The sequence below is a fragment of the Arachis hypogaea genome, chromosome 5, assembly GCF_003086295.3.
Source record: "Arachis hypogaea cultivar Tifrunner chromosome 5, arahy.Tifrunner.gnm2.J5K5, whole genome shotgun sequence".
Lineage (NCBI taxonomy): Eukaryota > Viridiplantae > Streptophyta > Magnoliopsida > Fabales > Fabaceae > Arachis > Arachis hypogaea.
In genome coordinates, this window is record NC_092040.1 from 93,457,031 (window position 1) to 93,476,059 (window position 19,029).

General features: G+C 31.7%; 1 pseudogene; it reads left to right on the forward strand.

Annotated features, from left to right (window-relative positions):
• The first annotated feature begins 17,005 nt into the window (after nt 1-17,005).
• The window catches only part of LOC112803769 (lupeol synthase-like), a 66,934-nt pseudogene continuing 64,910 nt past the window's right edge, over nt 17,006-19,029 (forward strand).

Here is a 19,029-nt window from a genome sequence, read left to right on the forward strand (position 1 = left end):
ATTAGGAGATAATTAGTTAATAAATTAGTTTTAATAAAGAAGATTAGAAATGCGAAAATAATGTTAAATTAGGATAGAACTCATCGAAACGAGAATTTTGACACCAATTTCGAAGAAATCAGTCTAAGATTGGATCGAACAGGCCGAATCGATTGAACCGAACCCAAACCAGGCCGTGGGCCCCACCGGTTCAGCATTTAAATGAGCCTAAAAGCTCATTTCCTTCATTAACATAACAGAAGCAGCAGTGCACCAGGGAGAAGAGAGGAACACCGAAACCCCTGCGTCAACTCCCGAACGCCATAACTCCTTCGTCCGAACTCCGATCGCCGCACCGTTTGCGGCCACGCGACCACCACGTCGAGCTCTATGTTTCCACTGAAATAATTTCATAGGTAACTCGTTCTTTGTTCTCAGCCTCTTTTTCCCCTAATTTTTGAGAATTTGAGTGGAGGTATTGAATTTTTTTGTTCTTTGATGTTTTAGAATCCAATTAGCTTGAGGAAAACGTTCACTATTGCTTATGTGAAGCTTGGGTAAGGTGAGAATAATATAAATCCTATTTAATTTGTTGAATATATTTTGGAAATTAAATTGGGTATATATGTGTTATAAATGTGTATTAGGTTGAGAATAAATAATTGGAGCTTGAAATTGTGAATATTAAAACTTGGAGGAAGCTGAGCCTAGAGTTTATTGAGCTTTTGAGGGGATGTCTTGGTTTTAATTAAAATTGCCTTGATCGTTACGTGGAAATCGACCAAGGTATGGTTTAGGTTTCTTGCATTTAATGTATAATGTTCTGTGAAAACTTAGGCTAGATGACCATAGGATAGGTTGGAATGTATGTGTGTGTTGTTGTTTAGCATCTTGCTGTTACAAATGGATTGGTATGGAGCTGAGGATTGATTGATGGTTAGACAAATTGTAATTGTTGAATTGAGAATGTCATTATGTATCTTGTGAGCTATGATTTTAGTTGCAGGAGTGGGTATATGTGTATGTAATTATTGATGGGTTAAAGTATGACCATTGTGTGGTTATTGCATTGAGAATGGAAGACACTTTGTGTAGTAAGTGTAGGTTGTTGTGTTGATCTCATGGGTTTTGGTTTGAATAAAGAGGAGGTTTTGAAAGTTTATAAAATCTTGGTTTTGGGCCAAACTTCGGTAGTGAGGTATAACTTGGCTTTCGGACCCTCAATTTGCTTCCAACTTGTTTTGAAATAAAAATTGGGCTTGTGAAGTTTATGCCGTTCAAAGAACGGATGAAAAATATTTTAATTCGAAGAAGTTATGGGTGTTGGAAGATTGGAACTCAAAATTCGTTTTGTTACAATTCTGCAGCTTTATTACTGAATTTGTTTATTTTAAAAAATCGTACGCCCACGCGTACGCGTGGCATGGAATTTTAACGATGCATACGCGACTGGTCCCATGCGCACGCGTAAGGGCTTAGCAAGCATGTCTACGCGTACGCGTGACCCACGCGCACACGTGACATAAAGTTTTCACCCACACGTACGCATGAGAAAAGGATGCGCACGCGAGCTGCAGTTTCAAAATCCCACACGCACGCGTGCCCCCTGTTCCAGCAAACATGATTTTTTGAAGTTTTAAAACCTATTTCAAACTTCTAATCCTCTATTTTCATTCCTTTAGTCATAAATAGTGGTGTTAAGCCTGACAGATGAAGCTAGGAATTGGGGATAACTTATAGGTGAAGTAAAGCAAAAAAAGAAAATGATGAATTGATTATGAAATGTTACGGATGATTATGAATGATACTTGGCTTGGTAATTAAATGAATGACCAAGTATGACACTTGGCTTGAATAATTAACTGATCTGAGACACGAGATTCCCTGGATAATGTACCGTGTCTTGCCACCATGTGTACCAGGTTGAAAGCTCGATACTCTATTGACCCTACGACGTAAGGATGACCGGGCACTATAAATTCTCGGAAATGTTAACCCCTATTGAGCAATGTTGATTATTTAAGAAAAAGCTATGCATAGACTCTTGGGGATGCACGTCGAGGGACAGTCTAAGATTTTCGGACTTGTCGGGTTGGCTGGATAACCGACAGATGAGCCTCATCAGCCATAGGACAGGCATGCATCATATGCATACTACTTGAATTACTTGTTTGTGTATTAACTGGGTGTGTCTAAGTGTACTTGCTATGTTAAATGTATATGTGTTACCTACAGTATTTGTAACCTTCTTGTGCTTGTCTTTATCTGCTTATTTGTCTGTGAAATGCTAACAGAGATGGAGGTATAAAGGGATGGTAGTATGGGACTGAGATTTTAAGGTTAAGTTAAGTTAGGTTTAGATACTCTTAGAAAACCACCTTTTTATGGCTTCTATTTAATACTTGAAGCTCTATAATCTGAGTGTTGGTGTTCTAGGATTGCCTCTGGCATTCTCAGGGCCTTATATATTATGTGTGTGACACATTTACCATACTGAGTACCTCTGGTTCTCATTCCATACTATGTTGTTATTTTTCAGATCCAAGTCGAGAGGCGTCTCATTAGGCGTCTGGACTCCTGAAGCAAAGTGGTTACTGGGCTATTTTGTTGTACAGTGATGTATGTATATATGTACTTAGCTTACTCTCCACATAACTTGTTCTTTTGATCCTCTTGGAAGTTTATGGAGAGACAGGATTTTGTTTATGCACATTTGGATTTTGGATATATATATATATATATATATATATATATATATGTAAGTATTTTTCGGCCAGCTTTGTCTTCGCAGGCTGAGTTAGGAGTTTGTTATTTTGTATCTTTGACTCTCTATTCCTACTTTTATTATTTTATGTTTGATAGATATAGTTTTCTTCACACGCAAGTTATTCCGTTTCCAAAGCGTTGCACTTTTTATTTTGCGAATTTGTTTTACCCATTTTTTCTGGCTCCTAGTTTATTATATTCTTTCTGCTATTATATGTACACATTTTATTTTAGAGGTCGTAGTGCCTCACCACCTCTGTTTTACATCCTAGGTGTAATGCTTTGTGTGGTAGGGTGTTGCACATTTTACTTTATTTTATTTTATTGCTTTTTCTATGGAATTTTTTGTGAATTTGGATGTTTTTCTGTTGTTTTTGCACTACACTTTTTTATTATATTTTATACTTCGGCTCCTTTTTTGTTTTTCATAAAAAAAATTGCTATATGTCCTTGAAGCAATCTTAATGCATTTTGTGAGACGAGTCTAAGGATACATCATGCAAAATTGGTCTTTCTTTATCAATTGAAAGTTAAATCTTATTTTTTATTGAATTGTCAGGCTAATTGTCTAATTATTATTTTGTCAAATGAAGGATTTATTGACTGAACATGTTCCATGAGAATTGAAAATCTTAATCTCTTATACGCAAAAAGCTATCTTAATTAATTTTGGATTTTTTCATAACATTTTCCTTTTAGTTTTACACAATAATATGTTAGGAAATTATTTTAATTTCCTAATTTATTTATGAGCAATACATATATTAATTATAATAATAAATTATGTTATTTCAAATTAAATGACTTATATAGTGGTGATCTCATTTATTGTTATAAATACTAAATTGAATAAGTCATAATTATTTTTAATTTGGAATTCAATGAGAATAAAATCAGATATTATCTTTTGGACTTTAGATAATTATCTTTTGAATTTTAGATATACTATCTTTTGGACTTTAGATATTATTTTTATTTGGACTTTAGGGTTTAACGCGTGCCATGCTCAAATATAAATAATCCTTCCCTAATATACCAAAGTCATTTTTGTTACTCTTATCAGAAAAGTCATAATTCAACCCTATTAGAAATACATAAGTGAAAAAATCCTAGTAAAAACATCTTTTTTATTTCTGAAATTATGATAAAAAAATGAGAAAAAGTGTAAAAAACAAAACTAAAGAGACAATTTTAATTAATAATTTCTTTTAAAAAAGAATAGAGTTCAATTTATAAATATTTTTAAGTGGATTAATGGTACTCTTACATAAAATAAGGAATAAAAAATTTATGGCCAAAATAATAAGATAAAAATTCAAAATAATTAGATTTTAATAAAAAAAACTTAGAAATAAATTAAAGTAGCTAGGGTCCGATACTTTACTTATGTTAGGGAATATGTGAGTAACGTAAACCTCCCACCAATGTTACGTCAACATCTCTAGATAGTCAACGAGTATATTAATAACAACGAACTAAAAAGAAAACAAAAGGAGAGATAGAGATATACATATCCATAATGGTCCTTAAATAAATGTTTAATTTTTTTTATAAGAAACGGAGCTAAAATCCAAAAAAAATTGCACATAAACAATTATAAAAAAAAAAGAAGTATTAACGGCGTCGGTCATGAAATAAGAAAAAATAACAAAAAATAATTAAACTAAAAAAAAATGGCATCTTAACTGTAGTTCAGTAAAAAATATAGTTCCATGAACAAAAGCTCCTGTTATACTGAATCCTGCGATGTATTGATGATGAGTATATAATGCCGTTTGAGTAGTAAAATCTTGCGCTATAAACGCATAAGCAGGTAAAGAGTACATGTGTTGAGCTACCAAGGAAGTAATAACTCCTAAAGAGGCTAGAACAAGACCTAATTAAAAATGAAATGAATTATTGATTGTGTCATAAAGATCCTTATGTCCACGCCCCAATCTACCTCCTGGAAGAATGTGTGCTTCTAAGATCCCTTTTATACTCGGTCAATACAAATATTTACTTTTTTAAATTTATGATGAATTTTTTAAGTAGTAAATCTGTATACCTGAAATAAATCAGTATTATTTTTTAGATAGAATTCTACAGCAACCTTTGAATCCGCTTTAACACTTAAGTTAAAAATATTAAGATTGATAGCCAAATCCATTCCAAAAAAATTCTCCATAATTTAATTTGAGTAACAGAACAAGTACCTAAATTAGCACTGAAATAGGCCAAAAACTTACCATAATGATCCCTTATAATACCATCGCAAGCCGCAATTCTTTTTTTGTGACTGCACCATCAGTAATTAATTTGAAGAATGGCGAGGCAGGAGGCAGCATCCATCTGATTTGTTTCTCAAAAAAGGAACCAACTCTACTCCTGGTTCGAGAAAGTTTGGATTGTGTAAAATGGTAGTCTTTAGCTAGATGGAAAGCTGTCCAACAAATAAAATCTTCTTGCATAGAGTAGTCAGCCTTAAAAATGAACTTGTTCCACCCAAACTAAAGGGTATTCATTGTGCAAACAAAGATCAGGGACCTAGGAACACCTTGGTAGTGGGATAGAGCCGATAGATTTTTCAGTAGCCATGGGTAAAAAGGCTTACTGAAAAAGTATCCATACCCAATGAATTATTTATACTCTTCCACATCTCGTGCATGACTTTACCATCACGAAAGACATGGAGTACAAATTAAGGATAAAAACCACAAATACAGCAATGGTCATCCGGTGTCATTTTTCTTAAAAACGAAGTTCATTTGTGAAATGAGCATTGTTTGCTACTAGCCAATAAAATGCACAAAGTTGCTGTGGGATTTAAATTTTCAGACCTTCATGAAAAGCGCAGCTACAGAGTTATCCACAGGCACTAGATAAATCGAACAAGCTAACTTAATGGTAAAAGAACTATTAGCTGAGTGTAACCAAGTAACTTGGTCCTCTCCCATACCACTCTCCGGTGGTTTAATTGCAGTCAAGATAGGAACTCAATATTCATCTAGAAAAGTACCAAGGAGGTTAAAATTCCAACTTTAGCTGGACACATATTCCAACTTGAGTTTCTATATTAATTTTGTGCTTTCACTAGCACAATTTCAATATCTAATATCTCATATATTCAATTCACTTTATTTGTAGTCACCTAGGTTTGTTTATGCCATATCTCTTGTTTATTCTTTACTTGCAACCTAGGCTACTTAATTGAGGAACACATATTTTTTCTTTTGCTTTTGTGGTTACCGTTTTTACCCGACCAATGTGGGTGTTCTAAACCATGCACACTTAGAATACACACATTGTCTTTTATCATACCATATTTTTATGACCTTTTCCTCGGTTCTTCTTTATTTGTTTATACATCATCCCAAGCCTCAATGTTCACCAGCTGAAGGTGGAGCTTCATATCTCTTCATCCCTCAGATTATATGCATGCACGGAGGACCGTGCAACGTTTAAGTGCGGAGGAGGATCTGCAATTTTCGAGGCATAAATTTTCTCTTCCTTAACACTTTGCATCATTTTCTTGTTTCGATAGCTATGTTTTTGTGAATATTTGTTTAGTATTTCATTACATTGTACTTTGCTTAGTTGCTTGTATATATCTTAGCTTGCTTGTAGTTTTATGATAGTAAATATTTGCATTTGCATTTTCATGGTAGAGTAAATAAGTTTGGTAAAACAACAAAGAATTTTCAAGAAATCCCTTTTAGGACGTTCCATTGATTAGATTTGAAAACATGTTTTTTTGAACTTGCTTGAAGTATTTTTATAGAACATAGAAAAAAGTGACAAAACACCAAGTAAGATTTGAGCCTTAATTGTATGGTTGCATATTTTTAACCATAAACTTTGTTCTTGTGTGATAAACTCCTTTCATGATTGTGATCTTAGATTTGCTTGAGTCTTTATGTCCTATATTTGATGTTTCGAATGTATTTAGTATGATTGATGCCATCTTTAAAATCAAACTCACTAACCCATATAGCCAACCCTTACATCTACTTTTATAAACCACTTTTGAGCCTTTTAATTCTCTTTTATTCTAATTTTAAGTACATCTTTTACCCTAAGCAAAAAACCATTAATGTCCATTGATTGCATCTTTGATTAGCTTGGTTGAGTAATATGTGTTATTCAAGTGTGGGGAGAATTTATGAAAAACATTGGTAGTTAGTTTACTTTGGGTATTCATTGAGAAAATTTAAAAAAATGGGTAATCATTCATGTATTCATTACTTAGAAACATATGCATCTCTTTTTGATGATAAAAGAAAAGAGAAATTTTGGTGTGTATTCTTTTGGAAAAAAAAAAGAAAAGAAAAGAAAAAGAAATAGAAATGATAATAATAATAATAATGCTAAATAAAGAATGCATATATGTGTGAATTGGAAAGAAGATACATGAGTGAATATGAGAAAAGAAATGAATGGGAAGTGGGTTGGTTTCTTACGTGTAAATAGGTTGATATAGGATTAGGTGGGTTGCTTGAGCTAATCAAAGATCCAATCTACTAGTCCACTTAACCATATTAATCCTGCCCTTATTCTAGCCCCATTACAACCCTCCAAAGACCTCATGATATTTGCATTCATTCATGAAGTTTTTGTTGATTGTTAAATGACTAACAAATCATAGAAAACATGATTAAAGGAGCATTGAGTGATTAAGCCCTACACACTGAGCGATTAGAGCGTATACACATCCAGTGAAGGGTTCGATCACTCAATTCTATAATTCCATCACTCATCTTATGTTTTCTTGCAAGTTGCTTGTTAGTTTTTGAAAATTTCAAATCAAATCTTTGGACATTGATCACATTATATTGATTCTTTGCCTTGGCCCTAAGGTTGATTTTGGATTGATTGAAGTTCTATTGTTTTTTTTTGCCAAATTTCAATAGAGAACCATATTATAGATATAGATAGAGAGCATTTAGTATAGTTGCATGCATATAAGTAGTTGCATTGAATAAATTGCTTGCCCTTTTATCATTCTTCTTTGACTGTGATTAGTATAAGGACATCCTATTGTTTAAGTGTGGGAAAATTGATGAATCCATATTTGACGATAAATTTTGGATTGATTTGAGTAGATTTTATCATAAAAATCCACATTTATTCATCTAAATAGCATATTTTTGTGTTCTCTCCTTAAGTTGAGCTTAATTGTGAAAAGATGCTATTTTGTGCTTAATTTAACTAATTTTATTCCACTTTCATTCCATTCGATGCCTTGATGTTTTTGGATGAGTGATTTCAGGTATAATAGGTTAGAATGACTTGATGAGAGTGGAGGAGAAGCATGCAATAGGGAGAAAACATGAAAAAATCAAAGGAGAAGCACACAACCATGTGTGCGTACACACAAGTCTCTATGCGTACGCACAAGAGGAACATTCAGCACGTGTGCGTACGTACACATCTGTGCGTACGCACGACTCAGCGCACGTGACTCACTTAAAGGAAAATGTTGGGGGCGATTTCTGGGCCTCCAGAGCCTAGTTTTGGACTTTCTGAAGCTGATTGAGTGCTATATCAAAGGGGCATCACTCCATGTCAAGTGGAGAGCAATCAGGGTAGATTAGAAACATGCTTTAGGTTATATTCTAGAGAGAGAATCTCTTTTTTCTCTCTAGAATTAGGGTAGATTATGTTAGATCTCTCTTAGATTTAGGTTTAATTCTTATTTTCCTTTAGTTTTCCTTGCCATTTATTATTCTTGCACTCTTGTTCTTTAATTCTACTTGTTATTTGCTTTATTTTGTTCTTTTATATTTATGACACTTTGTTACTTTTAACTTTAATTAATACAATTTATGTTTTATGTTTCTTATTGTTCAATTTAGTTGTTATTATTATTTTCTTGCAATTGGTAGTTGTAGATTTTATTATCTCTTGTTATTTTACCATGCTTCTCTTTTATACCTTCCAAGTATTTGATAAAATGCTTGGTTGAATTTTTGCCTAGTTTTTCACACTCTTGATTGGGAAATTGGGTAATTGGGTGAACTTGAGTGGTGGATGTCCATTCTACATTGTGTGAGGATTGTTAGTTGATTTGGTTTTCACTAACTCTAAGCCTTCCATTAATAGAGTTAGCTAGGACTTGTGGATTGAGATCAATTATGCCCTTTTGACTTATTCTTGATGCTAGGATAGAATAATTGGGATTAATTCTACACATACAATTATCATGTTTGTGGTCCATAATTAGGATAGGAATCCTTAATTCCCCAATTCTTTCCAAGAGCAATTTTTACCATTTAATTTCCATTGTCATTGTTTTTACTTGCTTCCCATTTAATTACTTGCCATTTTAATTTCATGCCTCTTACAATCAAAACCCTCAAATCTCCCATAGCTAATAATTGAGCATTTCATTGCAACTCCTAGGGAAGACGACCCGGGACTTAAAACTCCCGGTTTATATTTGTTTTGAATTGTGACATCTTTAGATTAAAATTTGATTGGGAGTTAATTGTTGATTTGGACTATACTTGCAACGAAAAAATTCTATTAAGAAATTCTAGATCAACACTAATTCTCATCATCACTCAGCTAGTCTCTGCACACCAGGTATCCAATAGTCAGTCCACATGTTCACCTGATTTCCTGCACCCAGTCTCCAAATAAGATTTTACTAAAAAATTATCCAAATCTGACAGATACCTTTCCAAACATTAGAACAAGATTGAGGCTTTTTAATGATCAGAATTTGATTAATGCCGCATCTATATTTACTCCGTAGGACCTGTGCCCATAGAATATCTGGATGATGAATCATCTTCCAAGCTAGTTTCATGAGGTGAGCATTTTTAAGAGCTCTAGCTAGTCTTAAACCCAGTTCTCCCTGCGTCTTTGGTAGACAAATTTTGCCTCAACTAAGGAGATGAGGTTTTTACCATTAGAAAATTCTTCCCATATAAAATTCCTATAAATACCATCAATCTTGTCACAAACACTCAACAGAATCTTCATGGTTTACATTAAATAAGAAGGGACGATAGCTAGTGCAAATTGCGTTAAAGTAACCCTCCCTGCAAGAGAAAGATTTTGAGCCTTCTAGGAGCTAAGCCGGCTTATTCTATCTAAAATAAATTAAAATCTTCTTTCTTAGTTCGACCATGAAGCAAAGAAACCCCTAAATACTTACCCAAATTTGTGGTAAGTTTCATGTCCAAGACATTACTTAATTCAACTTTTCTATTAAAGGATACATTGTCTAAAAAGAAAACACAAGACTTATTAAAGCTCACTTTTTGGCCAGAGCTATGGCAGAAGAGATCTAGAATACCACTCATTATCTCCACTTAGTCTATGGAAGCTTTGCCAAACAAAATAATATCATCCGCAAAACATAGATGCGACAGTTTAGGACCTCTTCGATTTAAATAGATTAGGTCCCAGAGATTATTATTCACAACAGTCAATATGATGTGGGATAAACGTTCAATATACAGAACAAATAGATATGGAGATAAGGGATCACCTTGTTGAATACCTCTAGACGGGGAGAAATGAGCAAAAGGGATTCCATTTCAGAGGATTTGCATTTCAGCAAAAGAATAAGAATGATCAATAAGACTAATCAGATTAACTGGAAGACTAGCTTCAATGATAGTATCATGGAAAAACTGTTAGTTCAGAGGATCATATGCCTTCTTGAGATTAATCTTGTCCGCCATATAGTTGATATGACCTTTCTTTGATCTCATAGTGTGAATAGCTTATTGAGTGATAATTATGTTATCTACATTCTGTCTATTTGGAACAAAGGCACCATAAGATGGACTAATAAGATGAAGCATCACCTCTTGTACTCTCTGAGCAATGAAAAAAGGTATTATGGGAGATAACAGTAAAAGACATTGAGAGAAAAGGCAAAGAGAATAATCTTGGAGAAAAGTCAGAAATTATGTCAAACTCTTTTGTATATATTTTTATTTTGTATTTATGATCCTGGGATTCCCTTGCTAAGTTGGGTGAGCACTTAGTGGTTGAAATACTACAAAAAAATGTTGAGTACTGTCAGAATTACTCTCGATTTTAGCGTCAGACGTTAGCGGTAAGAGTTTCGTGGGATTTATTGTCGAATTAGGCTATAAATTCATAACGTAAAATATTACCGTCGGAACGCCATTTTTGACGGTAACATCGACGATAATATTTAGAGGAAAAAAAATTGGCGTGCCCGTTACCATCGGATTTATCGACGGGTAGATTCGACGGTAATGTTGTTTGGTGGAACGCTGTGTTTCGGGCACACGAAAAACATTACCTTCGGATTAATCCGACAATAAATACGACAGTAATGTGCCCTAAATGAAAGTGCAAACTCGTCTCCCCCATTTCTAGTTTCTCGTTCACTCTCTTCATTACCACCCTCTCTTTCTCATCACTACCTCCACCTCCATTCTCTGCCCCCTCCCTTCACCACCGAGAGCACCGCCATCGCCACCCGCTCTCTGTCTCCGTCAACCCTTTACACTGACCCCTTTTTCTTCTCCTTCTTCCCCTCCTTCTGTCTCTATCTCTCTCTCTCTCTCTCTCTCTCTCTCTCTCTCTCTCTCTCTCTCTCTCTCTCTCTCTCTCTCTCCTTCACCGTCATCATCATCTGTTGTCACCAACATGTGCCGCTATAGTAACTTTGGCGACCACCACTGCAACATCCATGTCTTCTCTTATTTCTTGCTCTGTTCTTCATTACAAGTTCTTGAACAATTATTTTTTCAATTCCTTTTATTTTAGTTTAATTTAATTTAGGTTTGAGTAGAATTTTAATTTTAATTTTGAATTAGTTTCAAAGTTAGTTCAGTTTAATTTTCTAATCTCAGTGGATTTAGGTTGATTAAGTTAGGTTAGATTCAATACATTAGTTTTTGAATTATTAAAGTATTTAGACTTGTCTAATTGTGTTCATTGCTATGTTGATGACTGTTTTGTTGAGAAATTATTATTGAGATTGTTTGATAATTATTTAATTTTAGTTTAATTTAGGTTTGAGTAGAATTAGAATTTTAATTTTGAATTAGTTTGAAAGTTAGTTTAGTTTAGTTTTCTAATCTTAGTGGATTTAGGTTGTTTAAGTTATGTTTGATTCAATACATTAGATTTTGAATTGTTGAAGTGTTTGAAATTGTCTAATTGTGTTAATTGCTGTGTTGATGACTGTTTTGCTAAGAAATTGTTGCTGAGATTATTTGATAATTGTTTAATTTTAGTTTAATTTAGTATAGGTTTGAGTAGAATTAGAATTTTAATTTTGAATGAGTTTCAATGTTATTTCAGTTTTCTAATCTTAGTGGATTTAGGTTGATTAAGTTAGGTTAGATTCAATACTTTAGATTTTGCATTATTGAAGTGTTTGGAATTGTCTAATTGTATTAATAACTGCGTTGATAACTATTTTGCTGAGAAATTGTTTGATAATTTAATATATGCAGACATGACGACAGGAAGAGGTGTTGTAGATCAGGCTACTGGTCGTGGTCGTAGCTCGCTGTGGTCAGGGTGGAGGAAGGGGTTCTTCCGATACCCCTGGAACTTCTGGATCCTCTTCCTCTACTCCGACCACCCTGGTCACGCTACAGGTTGCGGGTTTAGCAGCTTCCGTTTACAGTGACGCTGCCACCTCCTACGCTCAGCAGCTAGCATCCACGGCGAATTTGCCTCCAGCGACGGATGCCGCAGCCTCAGAGTCCAGCCACAGAAGTGAGGTAGCAATTGATGCCCCTAGCCTCCCATCGTATGGTTGCGTATTTGGCTTGATGGCGGCACAGAGTAAGTATCACGTATAGTGCTCTTGTATTTCCTGTTTATGGTTATCGCTGAAAGTGCCTTAATTATTTCTAGTTTAGTTGATTTAGGTTTGAATGCTGGTTATTGTTTTTAAGTTTCAATGATTATGATTAACTTTATTGCTAAAAGTTCGTGAAAATTGATTTCTGTTTAGTGGATTTAGGTTGATTTGGAATGCTGGTTATTGTTTCTAAGTTTCAATAATTATGATTTAACTTTATTGCTGAAAGTTTCTGAAAATTGATTCCTGTTTAGTGGATTTAGGTTGATTTGGAATGTTGGTTATTGTTTTTAAGTTTTAATGCTAATGATTAACTTTGTTGCTGAAAGTTCCTGAAAATTGATTCATGTTTGGTAGATTTAGGTTGATTTGGAATGCTAGTTATGATTAAATTTGTTGCTAAAAGTTCCTGAAAATTGATTCCTTTTTAGTGGATTTAGGTTGATTTGGAATGCTGGTTATCATTTTTAAGTTTCCACGATTATGATTCCTGTTTGTGGTTTAGATTGATTCTTGTTTGTGGGTTATTGTTAGGTATTTTCCGAACAACAACGCATGTACTCAAGAGATAACCAATGTCATCAAGCTGATGTACGAGGCAGTAATTACTTTCATTGTTTCTGTTTCAAACCTTTTTAACTAGTTCATATCCTATATCTTGCGTAACTAATTTTCAAGCTCTTTGTTGTAGCTACACTTTATTTGGGATGCTGAGCATGACTTGGTCATCTGGAAGATATTCAACCATAGAATGGGTCGGTGGCTCTAACAGATACTGGATGATGTTCGTTATGAGCGGAACCAGTGGATGGGCTCGCTCCGACCGGAGATAAAGAAGGCCCTGTTATCTCATTGGGAGACTGATGAGGGATTCAGGCATCAGCGTCTCACCAACAGAGTTAACACGGCATCGGCTAGGTCGTCCAAGTATACTAGCGGTTCGGCGACCTTCATGAATACCAAGGTCAGGCTGGTATGAAGTTCTTTTAACTTTGTTAATAACTTCGTTATATTTTTTTTTGCATATCATTACTAGGCATTCTAATCATTTTGTATTTCAATGCAACATGTGTAGTCAAAGTCGTTGGACTGCGAGGCCACATTGGAAGAGACGTTCAAGTACACCCACACGCTGAAGGAGAACAAAGCCAGATTTGTTGATCAGCAGTCTCTGGACCATTATGTGAGTAAACATACATCTGATTATCTTCTGCTATAAAATTATTAGAGATTGGTACTAATCATAATAACTTGTGTTAATTACACAGGAGTCTTACACACAGAGACTAGAGGCCATGACTCAGCAGTACCAACAAAGTGGAGAGGACGTCGCCAATGTGTCTACGGCTTCAGTCGTCGATCCCGATGTGGTTTGGTGCGAGACAGCCTCAGCCCCGTACAAGAACCGCATATACGGGATAAAGTTATTTTTCGCCAACAACCTCCGCACCTCGACGTTGAAGCCGCTGTCTGGCTCCGCCACCAGTCGAGCCGTCCAGCCTGAGGAAGGTGTGGATTTAATGCTGTAGGTGCAGGAGCTCCAACACAACCTTCACTAGCAGGCTCAAGAGCTTAATGATTATCAAGAGAGGTATCTGGAGATCTTCACCCATGTGACGTCTGCGGATTAGCTCAGGCTGGAGTTTAGGGAGTTGTTGAAGTAGATGTAGCATATGGAGGCTCAGATGCAGGTGTACAGGTCTAGATGCGTGCTGCTGGCATCGACCCTGCTGGTGGCACACGAACATCACCACCTTCTGCGCCGCCGAGTCAAGGCCACCTGGTCGACGACGACGACAACTACTTGTATTTGTAGATATTAGTCTTTTGTTTTATTGTTTCATTGTATGTATTTATTTGATGTAGTTAACTTTTAATTTATTTGAACATTGTATTATTTATTTTAAATAAAAATCTTCATTATTTATGAATTCACCACTAATTGTGTGAAAAATTTAAATTTAAAATTAAAATTGACCATTTATTTTAATTTTTTAAAAATTTTTGACATTATTGTAGGAATAATTCGACGGTCATAGTGTGCGAAACAATATTCTTTGGCACCAACAATACCATCGAAAAAATCCGCCAAAAACTAATTAGTTTTCTGAGCTGGTAATCCCTGGAAAAATCCAACGGTAATTGCCGTCAGATGAAAAGATTCCGACGGTAAATATTTACCGACGATGTTTATATCGTCTGATTATTTTTCACGGTGAATTGATTACCGTTGGTTTTATTTGATGAATCCGATGGTACTCATCGTTTTTTTTTCTAGTGAAAGTCTAGAGAGTGAATTTAGCCAAATTAAGCTTGGGTAGATACTTAGTTTATCTCAGATAAGATTGGGTAAAATCTTAGAGAATTGGTGATTGTAATCTTTGTGAAAGAGAATAGAAATTCACCACAATTGCGGTAGAAATTGGATGTAAACCATATTGCACATGGTGGTTGAACTAAGATACATATATGGTTGTGTCATTTTCTCTTCTCCGTTCTATTTCTATTTTTCAATTGATATGAAATAAAATAAAATTGTCTCCTACTTAATCTATTTCACAGAAATTACAGTAATTTAGAGTATTCAAAAAATAATGGGTTTATTCTTAATCAATTATGAAAAGACATAAAATAAAATTGTCTCTTATAATATCAATTTGATAAACCCAAGAGCAGCTCAATTCTAAATCTAGTTTAAAATTTAAGTGAACAAATTTAAAAAAAAGTCATAAATTTAACCCTTTTTCTATGTCATTAATCATCAATTATTAATATTTTTTTTATTTTTTCGACTAGATTTAGAAAAAAGCCAGTTAATATAAAATAATCTTGTTATGTATATATAAACAAATAAGTTATCAAATTAGTTATTTATATAAAATACATATTAAAATATAAATAATATTAAAAATAAATTAAATATTATATATATATTTATATATAAATATATAATAATTAATTTAATAATTATTTTGTGTGTATATATAATATTTTTTTATATAAAATAGTCTTACGCATGTTTATGGGACTAGAAATTTATCAACCGAAAAAAAATTTTGAATTTAAATGTATTACCTAAAATTTTATTATTTTAATTTTAATATGAAAAGGAGAAAATAAAAAAATATTGTGAATAATATTAGTAAAATAAAATAATAGAGAAGGCATTGATTAAGAGAGAGAATAAGGATAGTATATATAGTAGTAAATAAGTTCAAATTAAATCCCTATATATTTTTCACAGAACTTAAGTTTGAAAATCTTTATTAAAAAAATAAATATTTATTATTTTGACAAGTCATACATGTATTATATTACTCAGTAAATTATTGGAAAAAGTGTACTCAAAAGATTGTACCGATAATAACTCGTAATATGTACGTGACAAAAAATTTTAAAAAACACTACTATTAATTTGACATAAATGATTAAATAAAGAGATATATTCTCAAAAGAATTATAAAACTTTTATTTTAATGTAATTTTTTTGCAAATATATTTAAGAAAAATGAACTTTTTATATCTTTAAACTTTAATAATTTTATATTAAAATTTTTTGGGTAATTTTATTACTATTTGAATGACCAACTTTTTTTTAAATAACTAAATTTGACATAATCTTTTTGCACACACTTTTGAAATGACGATCTTAAATCCTCAGCAGAAATTTGGATAAAATTCACAATTGCAAAAATAAATATGTTTAAGTTTTGATATTTTTGAAAAATATTGTTAAGTTTAATAAATTTAATTTCAAAAATATTTTTGAAAAATACATATTTAAGTTTTGATATTTTTGTTGTATTTTAAACTATTTTGAGAGTATTCTTATTTTTAATAAATTTGAAGAATATTGTTCATCAGTAAATTAATAATTTGGGGATATTTTGTTGGTTTCCGAAAGAATAAATAAGAAGTTTACTTTTTTTAATGCATAAAAATAAAAAATGATCATTTTATATTTTTATATATAAAAAAAACTATTTTGTAATGTTCTTATATATGACTCCTAAAACACTTATTAGCAAAATTCTATAATAAATAGTATAAATAAATAATATAAATAAATAATGTAATATATATAGGCATTTAACAGTAAAGCCATCAGCAGCTAACACAACTATTGAGCCCCTTCTAACCACTGACAATAATGCACAGCTAATGGAATTTAATTATAAGTTGTTTTTTTAATGCAACTACCTAAGCATATCTTAAATTAATTAGGCAAAGGAAGGAGAGATATTAGTCATACTACTCGTTCCTTATATAAGGTCCCTTTATGTTTGAATTACTACAATCTCATCCTTATCAAGTAATAATAAGCTAAGCAAAGGAAAGTTTTTAATCTAGGGTATATATACTACTCTCAAACTTGAGTCAACATCAATTAATCTCTTGCCTTATTTCATTTCTTAATTTTGGTTTTTGATGAATTACTAGAAGAGTAAGGAGAGAACTTCATTGCAGTGGAGGATGTGGAAGTTGAAGATTGCAGAAGGAGGAAAGGACTTGATTTCATGAACAACTTCATAGGAAGACAACATTGGGAGTTTGATCCAAATGCAGGAACACCACAAGAACGTGCTCATCTTGAAACCCTTCGTCAACACTTCACAAAAAATCATTTTTCCACCCAACAGAGCTCTGATCTATTAATGAGGATGCAGGTTTTTTTTTTTTTAAATAGAAGTTTCAAATACAAAACTATGTCTTATATTACAAGTTTGATACATAGTTATTAGAATCGAACCGACAATCGACTCGACTAAATTACTGACTGGGTTATTGGTTCAACCGATAGATTATTAGTTTAATCGGTGGATTACAGATTTAACCGGTTAATCCGATCATAATTAAATAATTATACAAAATTTATTTTTTTATATTAAATTAATTTATTTTCTAATTCATTAATTAATTAATATCTATTACATTATTTAAATATATATTAAAAAATATTAATTTTAATAGATGTTATATAATTATCAATAACAAAAATATCATGATTTATAAAAATTTTTTGCTTATTTTTTTAATTTATAAATATTTAACAAAGTTTAATTTTTATTTTAATAATGATGTATAATTAAAAAATAATTAATTTAAAAAAGAGTAAAAATAAAATAAAAAATAAATTAAATTAATATGAATACTATTCATTAGAATAAAAAGATAAAAATATCCTAAATTTACATGACTAAAAGAATTAATACACAAGTTATTAATTAGGATATATCTAATAGTTAATAATATATTTATAAAAAGATACAGTATAATACAAAAATTAAACTTGTCCTAATGGTTATAGGCTCAATTTATAGCTGACGTCACGGAGTACGGATCAACTCGACCGATTTAATGCTCGGTTTAGACTGGATTTGATCGAATTTTTTAAATTTGACCAGTTTGCGTGTTTATCCTGTTAGATTGTTAATCTAGATTGGTTTAAAATTTAGTTCATCAGTTTTTCGGTCGAATTAATCGATCTGGTCCGAATTTAATAACTATAATTTGATAATATATAAATAATATTTTTCGATGACATTATATATTAATTATTTATCGATGATTTGTTCTTTAAAAATATTTAATTAATATTAAAAATCAATTATAAAATTATTATATTTGTGTGTAATAATATTTTTTACACTTTTTTAACCAAATAATTAGCAATTAAAATAATTAAATTTGTCGGAATAGAATTAATAATTCAGCCACAATAAAATAATAAAAAACTATAAATACGAAATATGCATTTTTATAAAGTAATTAGTTAATTTCTGAATTTCTGTGTCCATATATGTTTTGTATGGTTGTTTATTCTCTCTGTATATGTTAAATATGAGTTTTAATTATGATTGTTTTTAAAATAATAATAATATAATTCAATCATTTAACTGATAAGAACTAATAGTACAGAATTATTATTAGTATTAAAATGGTCCAAGCAAGCTAGTTAATAGTATTAGGCTTGATTTGGTAATTTTTTTAAAAAATGGTATTTATATCACTATAATAAAACATATTTTTAATGACAAAATTTTAGAGACAATAATATAATAACCATATATAGCTTATTTAGTTTATATTTTTCAATAATTATATATTTGGATACATTATAATGATAATGATATACTATATACTTTTTGCAGTGACTAAAAAGATTATTACAAGCAACTATATAATTGTTGCTAAAAATTTTTAACATAAAATATAAGACGATTAATGTATAATTACGGATAAATATATTAATGACTATTTTTATTGTCATTAAAAATAAAATAAATGATAACTAAAAATGATTTTTTTTAATAGTACACTTTTAAAAAATACAAGGATCTCAATTTATATTTAGTAAATAAAAAAATTATGTATTTGTACTTGTAGCATTTAAAAATTAAAAATATTTTTAAAAATGATTTTTTAATAGTGTACTTTTAAAAAACACAAGGACCTCAATTTATATTTAGTAAATAAAAAAGATAATGTATTTATAC